This window comes from Rhamphochromis longiceps, linkage group LG16 (assembly GCF_057381845.1).
Source record: "Rhamphochromis longiceps isolate RC_006_pf linkage group LG16, R_longiceps_female_GT1.1, whole genome shotgun sequence".
Lineage (NCBI taxonomy): Eukaryota > Metazoa > Chordata > Actinopteri > Cichliformes > Cichlidae > Rhamphochromis > Rhamphochromis longiceps.
In genome coordinates, this window is record NC_140572.1 from 12968843 (window position 1) to 12980112 (window position 11270).

The 11270-nt window shown below is 40.1% G+C and overlaps 1 long non-coding RNA gene across 1 annotated transcript; it reads left to right on the forward strand.

Moving 5' to 3' along the window:
- The first annotated feature begins 4506 nt into the window (after nucleotides 1-4506).
- LOC146650736 (uncharacterized) lies at nucleotides 4507-8944 on the forward strand. The gene is made up of 3 exons (XR_014907929.1): nucleotides 4507-5804; nucleotides 6409-6467; nucleotides 7606-8944. It is a non-coding gene; the product is annotated as an uncharacterized LOC146650736 (long non-coding RNA).
- Nucleotides 8945-11270: the final 2326 nt, after the last annotated feature.

An 11270-nucleotide genomic window follows, 5' to 3' on the forward strand; every position in this document is an offset into this window, starting at 1 on the left:
AACAGCTGAAGAAGTAGAAATCTTTGCTGAAAAGAGGTGAACTGTTGCCATGAGCAGGATTCAAACCTGGCCCTCCTGGCCTCAAGGCGGCTACTCATCTCACTGACCCAAACTCGTTCTCACAAAAAAGAGATGGAGAAACTGACAATTCTGCTAAAATGAGCAAAAGATGCTGAGATTTGTGCTGATAAGAGGTGAAAAGGCTGAAAATTCTGCTGAAAATAGGTGAATGAGCAGAATTTCTGCTGAAAATAGTTTTTTTTTTTTCTGAAAACAGCTGAAAAAGCTGGGATAAAATTTCTGTTGAAAAGAGTTAAAAATGTTTAACTGTTAACTGAAAGAATTGTTGCCATTAGCAAGATTTGAACCCAGGCCTCCCAGTCGGAGGACTGGGTGGATGGGATGCTTTACAGCATCCACACAAATACATGAACACAATTCCGTTACTGTCTTGATCCACTAGAGTTGTGCTGCAGTAAGTACATTTAGCTTTTCTCTAAATGATTCACTACGCTGCCATACAGAGAGGTTGATAAAACTCTGTTAAGCCCACCTCTGTAGTTTAATGAACTGTGCTGTCATTTTTGCAATGATGATCATGAGCAAATTTATTTGGCCACAGAATAAATAAGAGTTTTACCTAATACTGTAACCCTGCTTCTTCTAGTAGCAATCTACTTGGTTGTCATACTTAGTAAAATATTAAAGAGGAGAATGAGTCATAGTGAGGATTTATTAAAAAAGAAAAGAAAAAATAATCTTTGTATGTATGTACAAGGATTATTTTTCAATTTCTTTTTATAGATGTAAATATAAATATGCCTTATTTTTTTGAAGGTAGAGTATCTAATCCAACATGAAATGCTGCTTTTACTTGTGGAGGAAATGGTCACTTTGGCTTACCGCTACTAAGCCGGGTGACTGATCACCCTCTGCAGTTCAGTAGTTAATTGCGTATGGCGGTCAGCTGTGTCAGTGGCCGTCGTCCAGTCTTGGGGAAGATCCAGTGACGCAGATAGTAGATCGTTGAGTAATTAAAGACACCGGCTCTGTCTGCACGTCGTAAAACCGCAGGCTAGCAACATCTGCGTAGCTCAGGCCTGGACTCACACATTCTGTCACCCACACTCCACAGTCACCTCGAGGAGTCGACGAGTATGAATACCACAACTTCCGTACAGTAACCTGCCCCCCTACCCCCACCTCATCGGTGCAACACACACACACACACCCTCATTACTCACCAGCCCCCACATGCACAGCACTACCAGCTACTTGCTGAGAAGCACTTTTTTTTTTCTTCCCCCCCCCTTTTTTGGATTTAGCCTGAGGAGAGACTGGGCGTTTCCTATCCCTCCTCTGTGGACCTAAAATCAATCTACAAATTAATGGGATACATTTGGATGTTTGTATTTATTTATTGTTGTTGTTGTTTGTTTGGTTTTTTTTGTTATGTTCTGTTTTTCCCCAAATGAGGGACTGAAGGATGACATGATGCTGCAAGGTCGTCAAATTTAAGTTTGAAACACTGTAATATACCACAGTCTCACATGTATTATTATAAAACTACGTGTTGTCGGTGGTGTTTGCCTGCATGGCTCAATCTAACTTTTAAAGCTTAACATTGTTACTCTCCTCCTTGTGCTGGCCTACAGTAATGGTGCAGCAGTGATTCATGTGTGTCCACACTGCCTCACAGTATGCTAGAGGCCTCTGCAGATGCCTTCTTTGTTCCTGCTTAAATCTCTAGGCTGCCATATGGTCATATAATCTTAAAGGTGTTTGTTCTGTATGAATTGTTTACACATTACAATATTAATAGAAAAAAAAACAACAATGGAATACATATATATATATATATATATATATATATATATATATATATATATATATATATATATATATATATAAATAAAAATGGGAGCAGAAATCACACATTGAAGTATTAACCTGAGAGGTGAGGGACAGTATATATATTGGTTTACATTAAAGGAATGTATTAAAAGTCACAGACACTTGAGTGCTTCACTGTATAGATTCTCTCCTGATGTGACTGCCTAGTTTGTAGGACTTTCCCAGGTTTTTCCCAGCACCCTGCCCCTCTTCTTTTATTTTCATTCTTGATCTACTTTACATTCCTGCTCACCCCACATGACCTACAGTAGCGCTAATGTTGTCGTGTTTGTGAAAGCTGAATCTGAACCCGCTGAGACTGCTGTTTAGAAGCAGATGCTGTAAAATCTGTTTTTGTTACACTCGTTCCCATTGTTGTTTTCTGCCTCCCTCTTTAACTCTTATTTTGGGGCGTTTGTACAAGGAAAAAAACAACAAAAAAGATTCGAGAGTTGTACCTTACTTCTTCTCACTTGTGTATTTTCCTGCTTCCTTGTAAGATCCTGCCAAACAAAGATATTTAATAAATTATAATAAGTCATATAACAGTGAGTTCACTACTTGTTCTCCCAGTGGCATTGCTAAATAGTTTGCACATTCTAAGCTTGAAATCAGAAACTATACATTTATTTGTCAAAGCTTGGTGTGACAATAAAGTTTTTCATGTGCTCTAGTTTTGTTTTTGTTTTGATTAATGTCTTAATGGTGAGAACACATCCGTGTATCAGCACGCAGAGTATCGTTTCACATTGCTGAAGTGTTGTATTACAGGTATTACAGGTAAAGTCTGCCAGTTTTCCGAAAAGGAAATGAACATATTTTTTTGGCAGCCATTATGCTCTTTACTCGTGTTGTAAAATTTTTTTGTCTTAAATAATGTCACGATGTATTGTTCTACATCTAGAATTAGCATGAGAACTTTAATTTCAATGTTATTTTATCTGAAGGAGGGGTCCCTGCAATTTCCACCCTCTATTTGTTAACTTCAACAGCTTGTGGTACCAAAAAAAAAGGAAACCCACTTTAATAGAAGTAATTCCTCAAGAACCACACTGCAAACAATCTTTGACCAGATATCCTTCCTGTATATCTGAGCTTGGGACCAGCACTAGCAGTTTGCTAGCAGGAGTCCGCTCGTGTCTCTTCCAGGTGTTGAACTGGGGATCGTTTAAACCTAGGCTGACTACATTAACCACTGCGCCACAGAACCTTTTTTGTTTTTCCAAGCTGCAACTAATCATTTAAAATCAAAAAACAATCTCACTGTCAGCAAAGCACCTTACCAATTTGTTTCAAGCACTTGGATGAAAAGCATTTCTTGGATGCTGATTAAGGGTGAGTTTCTCACTGATGACAACCTTTACTGCTGTTAAACTGCAGCTTCCTCCAGACCTAAAATAAAGGTGTCACTTTACTAGGCGAGGCAGCTCTCCTCCTCATTATCTGTGCTGCATGTCTCAAAGAAAACAGAAGGGCTGTGTATCTATTGAATGATGGCTTCAATAACAGTTCATGGTTATGCCTGGATACGGCAGCACAAAACAACCATTGTTGCTGTGCGATTAGATCGTACCACACACACATGGATAATTGGGTAATGTTTGGTACAATGGCCAGAGCCTGTCAGGATACAGCTCTCTTAGCAGCAGATGAATGGAGATGTCTGTCTGACACAGAGGAAGAAAAAAGACGAAAGAGAGAGGGAGGAGGGAAGGTGGGAATACCTAATTGCAGGCTTTATTGTGATAGATAGGGAGAGGAATGCGTCTGACAAGCACATCTTTGATCTCTTGAGTGTTGGCAAGCCTACTGACAGACAACAAGAGGCTCTTAGACCAACCATAGAAACATATGGGCTGCTCAGCTTGTGGGTGACCTGACTGAGTGATGTCATTTCCAGGAGGTTTCTTGAAATTAGGGAATAACTGTATGGGGGTAAAAAAAAAAAAAAGAGAGAGATGGCATACTGAGAAAGACAGCATCCTTCCTATATTAGAAGTGACATGCCTTTCTATCACTCCTAATATTTCAGATCATCAAACAAATTTCAATATTAGACAAAAATAAGGTGATTAAACACAAAATGCAGCTGTCAAATTATGATTGTATTTATTAGGGCAAAAAAAGCAATCCAAACCTACCTAGTCCTAGGTGAAAAACTCATTGCCCCATAAACCTAATGGGTGGTTGTGCCACCCTTTGCATCAATAACTGCAATCTGAAAAAGAACTCTTTCATATCCTTTTGGAGGAATTTTGGCTTATTGGAACATGAAATTTCAAAGGATCTCAATCTGACTTAAGTCTTAAGTTTTTGTTATGCAGGTCTCACTACCATCTTGTGAACCTTCCCTTTCGCTCTTGTTGCTATCCCTCTGTCACATATCAGCCCTAACACTTGTCTCCACCTACTCCACCCTGCCTGCGTTCTCTTCTTCACCTCTCGTGTGCACTGCCCGTTGTTCCCTGTAATTTAAACTCATCTACCTTAAGGCCCTCTGCTCTTTACAACTTCACTTTCCTACCTGCCTCCCTCTCATTCTTTCACATGTATTTTTTTTCATTCCTCTGCTCTCCTCCACCTCCTCCCTACTCTCACTACAGATCACAATACCATCTGCAAACATCATAGTCCACGAAGACTCCTTCCTGAACTCATCAGCCAGCCTGTCCATCACCATCACAAGCAAGAAGGAGCTCAGAGGCGATCCCTGATGTGATCCCACCCCCATCTTGTACATAAACGGCTTCATCAACATACTTCATCAACACTTTTTAGCGATTTAAGTATCTGTTCATTCGTTACATTTAAATTTACCTTACAGGTGTTTGTCATGATTTGTTTTGCTAATCATTACGCATTAGCAATAGTTTCAGCCATTTATCTATGCCTGCATGTTTTTAATGCAGTCTGTGTCTGGGATGCCTGATTTTACTTCATGAATAAGTCAAGATGAATTAATCCATAGATTTTTTTAAAATTAATTTAACAGTACAAAAACCCATGTAGACTAACACCACCATTTCACAGTATGCCTGTTAATATTATCCTACTTATAACATTTTAAACCCTTTCTTTCTCTTCTCGACAGTGGAAGCTATAGAAATGTTATCGGTTTATGTACTGGATATGTGAGAAAGCAACACCATGGTTAGGTGACACACATTATTCTTACGTACAATGCGTCAGTTTAAGGTGACCACATGCAGCTGGGATGAAACTTGGTTACGGATAAGACTCATGCTAAAACATGACCACAAAAACCTCAATCATAGATTGCAACAGAGATGAGGCCGCAGGAATGTCATTCTGACACAAAAGCAGAAAATCAGATGCTTTTATTAATCAGTTCTGAGAAGTGCACACACACACACACACACACACACACACACGCACACACACACACACACACACGCACAATGTTGTCAGCGTAGCAATATGTATAGCAGTTACTGTGTAGAATATAATCACTCAGCAATGTAGGGAGACAGACAGGAGCCCAGTACCATAATACCCTCTGTCTGTTCCACAGTAGTGTGGGCTGATGTCTGACACACACACAGTCTCTGACATCATATAGGCAGGGTTCTGGCTGGGTGCATCCTCTCGGGTTCCCCCCACTGTGTCGACTTGTAATTCACTGACATCACTTCCCTCTCAACAGCAACAAACGGCTGGGTTGTTGGGAGAGTCCACTGGATGAGGGGAGAGGAGGGGGTACGTTTGACTCAGAGCCATGGAATCCATGATATACTGTACTAGGCTTTGTGCTGGAAAGGGGAAAACCAGCTACATCATCTAGTCTTTTGTTTACTTCAGTCTTTTTTCTTATTGATGCATCTGCTCTTTCTTTCATCACCATGGACTAATAGGTGTGCTTGCCTAATGGGCCAAGAAGCTGAATCACTGAGGTGGGTCTAAGGTCACGCTGGAGAGCAATGAGGCATTTCAACAGATTCTGACATGATAATTCAGAAATTAATTTTCTCCTGGATCGTGAGATCAATTGTTTTTAGGCAGAGGTTGCAGTCTTGCTATCCAAAAAGCTCAGAATCCAAGTGTAATACTGAAAATGTTTATGGATTGGAAGATGTAATCATTTGGATCTTATTGCAGCTTTTCTACTGGATGTCTGAAAGAGGCCCATTCAAACTATTTACATTGCACACAACTTGCTTGCACCTGTCTACATACAGCCACCACCTGTATTGGAATTAATATATTTTCTCATACTTTAACACCTTCTTTATGGTGGGCAATGAGCTTCTTCTCATTGTTTGTTACTGTTTGAACTGATTTTGAAGAAGATGTAAAGTATTAGTTTTTCACAATTATTTTGACTCACATAGCAAATACTTCACTTATTTCAGTGTTTTCCATCTACAACCTGTGATTCAGTAGCTTGTTGAACCACCCGTAGCAGCAGTAACTTGAAGTAATCACTTTCTGCATGACTCTCATATCACTGTGGAGGACTTTTGGCACACTCTACTTTCTTTCTTGTCCTTTCTTCAGTTTATAGAGGTTTGTGTATGTGCAGCTCTCTAAAGGTCCAGCCACAGCATTTCAGTAAGGTAGGTATCTGGATTTTGACTGATCCATAATGTCACCTGCATTGTTTTCTTTCAGACATTCTGTTGTAGATTCGCTGATGTGCTTGGGATCATTGTCCTGGTGCATGACCTAATATTGGTGAAGCTTTAGCTGCTTCAGCTCTGTTATACAGATGTGTTCATGGTCAACTCAGTGCCTGCTAGGTGCCCAGTCGCTGCAAAAACAGGCCCAAATCTGGATCTCTCCACCACCGTGCTTCACAGTTCTTGTGCTGATATGTTGTATTTAGTTTCCTCCAGACATGATAATGTGTATTATGGCCAAACATCTCCATTCTGACCTGCAAACTGGCAAACCATCTGATTTTGATAAGCTAATTGAGTGCATTTGATTACTGTGTAGTGATAACACGTTAGACTTACATGAAAAATCCAGAAACTGTCATTCTGAGACACAACCTAAACCTTGCCTCAGGGGGAACAAGCCACCCTACAGTCTCATAATGACTTTCCTATAATGGGAAAGTTGTGTTAGAGAGAGCATAATAACCACAGGGATCTATCTGCTCTGGTGACCCCTTCGGAAACCTCTTTAAGAGGGTAATATCATTTTCTAATTTTATGAAATACCTACATCTTCACAGGGTGACCTAAAAGGATCCTGTGCAAGAAAGCAACATGGCACAGCAGTGGTTACTCTATAAATTATTCATGACTTTATGCAGAGATGGTATCCTGCTGGTGTATCACAGTCTTTACTTTTCAGCACAGTCACAGTTTTATATTAAATCACACTAAGGTCGAATTTTGCTCACAATTTTGCAGTTAAAGTACTGCAAAGCTCCAACACCTCCCCATGCACACACACCACTCCCAGCCCCCACCGTCTGACTCCCATTGATAAATGAAACTTGGCAGCCTTGTAAACATATTGGATATCCTGTAAAACATATTGGATATCCTGCTGTGATGTTTTTGCTGATGTCATGGTAACACAAATTGCGGCAGACCTCTTTAATCCTTTTGACTTCATGACTAAGGTCACAACTAATGAAAGATCCCATGGAGTCACTGCCAGGGAGTTGGAAATGTTCATTTTTCAAAACGTGAGCACAACACTACCCATGACATTTCCCTGCTATTGTCTGCTTATTTCCAGGAGTGACCACACAGTGATGCTGTAACTATGAGTGTGTGTGTGCATAAGCTGGACAATAACTCCGGCACATCAACTCCCAGGGCACCTCAGACCCTGGCAGAATGAAAACAATCAGCGTGGGAGCGAAGGGATGGAGACAATTATGAAAGAGAGAGGGGGGGAACAGCGAGAGATAAGAGTTTATGTCAGAAGGAACAGCTGAATCATGTTGGAATTGAGTGTTTATCTGAAAATGAGCAGACAGAGCAGACCTTGGGTGGAGGGGAAATATCATAGTCAAGAGGGGCCGCCGGTGTTTCCCAAACCGATAGCTCTGTTTTGACTCGTTGAAGATTGAAAACAGCCGCTGGAGCTCTGTGTGGACCTGGTAACATGGTAAATAAAATTAGATATTATCTGTGAAGACGAGTAGTAAGTCTGTCTGACTCATAAAAACAACAAACACCTCACAACTGCACATGCACACTACACATCGTTGTTCCCACTTTGGAGGAAAGGAAAACAGCAGGAGTAGGGCTGGGCGATATATCGAGTTTTTTAAAAAAAATATCGATATATTTTCATACGAGATATAAGATGTGACAATATCGTTTATATCGATATAGTCTATGTTACGTTATAATTATACTTGTGGAGCCGCAGGTTTGCCTCTTTCGTCCACTTTTGTCTCTACGCAACGTTACTCGGCCTCGCCTCTCCTGCACTGAACACAACTCCGCCTCCCCCATAGCTTCACCTGCAGGCAATGACAAGATGAAAGCGGAAAATCTCCGTTAGCGAGTTACCGTGCGTGGGGCTGGACGGCGTCAACGTGTTAGCGAGCTAACCACGCTAACGACATGCAGCCAGGAGGGGCTGCACGGCCTAAAATCCTTTCCTTTTCTCAAAAATCGACAGTGCGCCTTATGTATGAATTCTGGTTGTGCTTACTGACCGCGAACCGATTTTATGTGGTACACAGCGCTCAGCAATCTGTCAAAAAATGTTTTAATATGACTTTGCTAAGCTACGGAGCTGCACCGCTTGATGGATTGTCGGAGAATTACGGCTACAGAGGAGGAGCCTCGCGGAGTGATACGTACTGTGTGTGTATAAGGACCACAAATGGCACCTGTTCAGAGACGTGGAGCAGCTGTGAAATCTGTCTCTTTGTTATTATGCTCAGCGTCTATTAGTTTACATTTTCACTGCACAATTGTGAGCTTTTTGTTATGCACAAAAACAACATTGTTTTCTTTTATTTATGGACCATGATTATTTAATAAATGCTGATAATTTATTTTTGAGTAATATCTACGCTGTATGTAAATAAAAGTGCCCGTGTGACATCTGGGACACAGTGTGACTAAGAACTCTCTTTTTGTTCTTAACTTATGGCTTTAAAAAGAAAAATCGAGATATATATCTTATATCGCCATCCAGCTAAAAAATATCGAGATATGAATTTTGGGTCATATCGCCCAGCCCTAAGCAGGAGCAGGTTTTCAGTGTTAATCTAAGAGGTGTTGCTTCATCTGCTGTTGTGTCTCTCCTCATTTTCTGTCAGTTCACACCCACTGCTGTATTGACTCAGTAGTGAGCACAAGTTCAGCTTTGAAAGACAACACACGAATGAGGAAACATCTTGACAAATCATATCTTCCTTCCTGATGGCCTCGGGGAGTTCCGAATACACACCTTACCCTGGAGATAACAGTTTGCTGTGGCTTATTTGGGCAAAGCTGAGCCACTCTGATGACCACAGAGAGGAAGTGAAGGTCAAGTCTGGGAGAGCCTTGCAAAATGGCCAAATGAATAAAAGTTGTCTCATGCTGATGTCACGGCTGGTGCACATCGGTGCTTTTCCTCTTCCCCCATTGTCTTCCTCCACCCCTTCTGAGCTTAACTCGACTGCAGCCAGACTGGCAGTTGATCTTTTATTGTGTTGGATTGAATGCTTTGCAAGAGAGATGTGGTTTGGAGATCAAGAAAGTTCTAGCGAACATCCAAAATGTCAGTTTTGCTGTTTATGCTTCATTTTTGCATTACTTTTTACCGTCTTCAACAATTTATTCAAATATCTCAAAATGTTTTATATCAATAAATTTGTGATTGCATTTAGTTATGGAGGGAGGTCTATGCTAAATATCAAATGCAACAATTCAACTATTATCACTTACTAGCTGCCAAAATTATTGTCAGTTACATGAAAGTTTGCAAAAACAGGAAATCTCATTATGATAATTCAATGAACTGCGAGAAATCAGTGGAAATCACAAAGAAATTTATGTTAAACAACTTCTATTCACACAACAGCATAGATCTGAAACACAAATTTATAAATTCCTCCATAGACAGTGAAGTAATTGCTGCAAGATTATTCAAATGTGCAAAATGACAGGCACTTATTTAGCAATATAGCACTGAGACTCAGACTGATTGCAGCATGTTGGCAATCTGGCTCTGTTTATAAATTAGACCACAAACTCTTGTCAATCTGTCTGAGAGTGATTGCAGTCAGTGTGAGTCCTACCATGATTGTTTTAATACCTTCCCACTGAAACTAAAAGTGGTTGCTGCAACTACTGGCAATCTGGAGAAAGATGGAAGAAATATAGGGCAAAAGAAGAGCCTGTTCTTAATTTTCAAATTTCAGGGCGGAGCAGCAAATTCCCTTTTATCATTACAGATCTAGACAAAGCTTACAGTGAGTCATATCATTAATCAGACTGTAGATCTGTAATGATATCTTGTTGAAGTTACTAATTTATAAGATACTCACATACCAAATGGTGATGATGATTTAAAGGCTGTGTGAGAATACTGGACAGTATAAACATATGCTAGCTATGGAATTATAACATTTCCAGTATTATGGAAAAGTTTACATTAATGGACTCATTTGGCTTAGTACAGGATGGGCTCACTGTCAGTTTAGGTCAAAGATAATGATCATCAGTTTAGATTCTTTAGCATCACTTGCCAAATTCCTAAATGACTGGGCTTGGTTGGAAAGCAGCCATGGCAGTAAGTCATGTAACATCAGCTAATATGTTTTAGAATTAAGCTGGCCAAATACTCAAAGAGAAAGCTTTGTAGTCCCTGTCCAATATGAAACAAATCTACCAAATCAACAAACCAGTCTTGGGAGATATTTAGAACTGAGTCATTTTTCCATGCTACACAGCTCCACTAGATCCCATTGTTCCCGCACTCCCACTCTTTATCGGCTTATACTAACCACCTGACTACATTATAATAATAAGCATAATAGTTAATGCTTATCATGGCAGGTTAGACAGTTCTCTAGCTAGCATTACCGTTAAGTATACCAACATGACTAGACATTTAAATAAAGAAACCACCTTACCTTAAGGCTAACATTAATAAAATACTGGCTAATGTTATACAGGAATATTACATTGCATTAACTGTGAAGATCAAATTTAAGCTTATGAGCTTAGAGCTCATTACCTGATGTTAAATAGTGGAATCATATTTTATTTTTTTCAAAGTTTTATACTCACCAGCTATGTTGTTAGCTACCTCAGTTCACATGACAGCAACTCAATGCATTTAGGCATGAAGACATGGTCAAGATGGCCTGTGGAAGATCAACTCGAGCATCAGAATGTGGAAGAAAGGTGTTGTGCCCATACAAGACAAGCTGGTCTGAGCATTTCAGA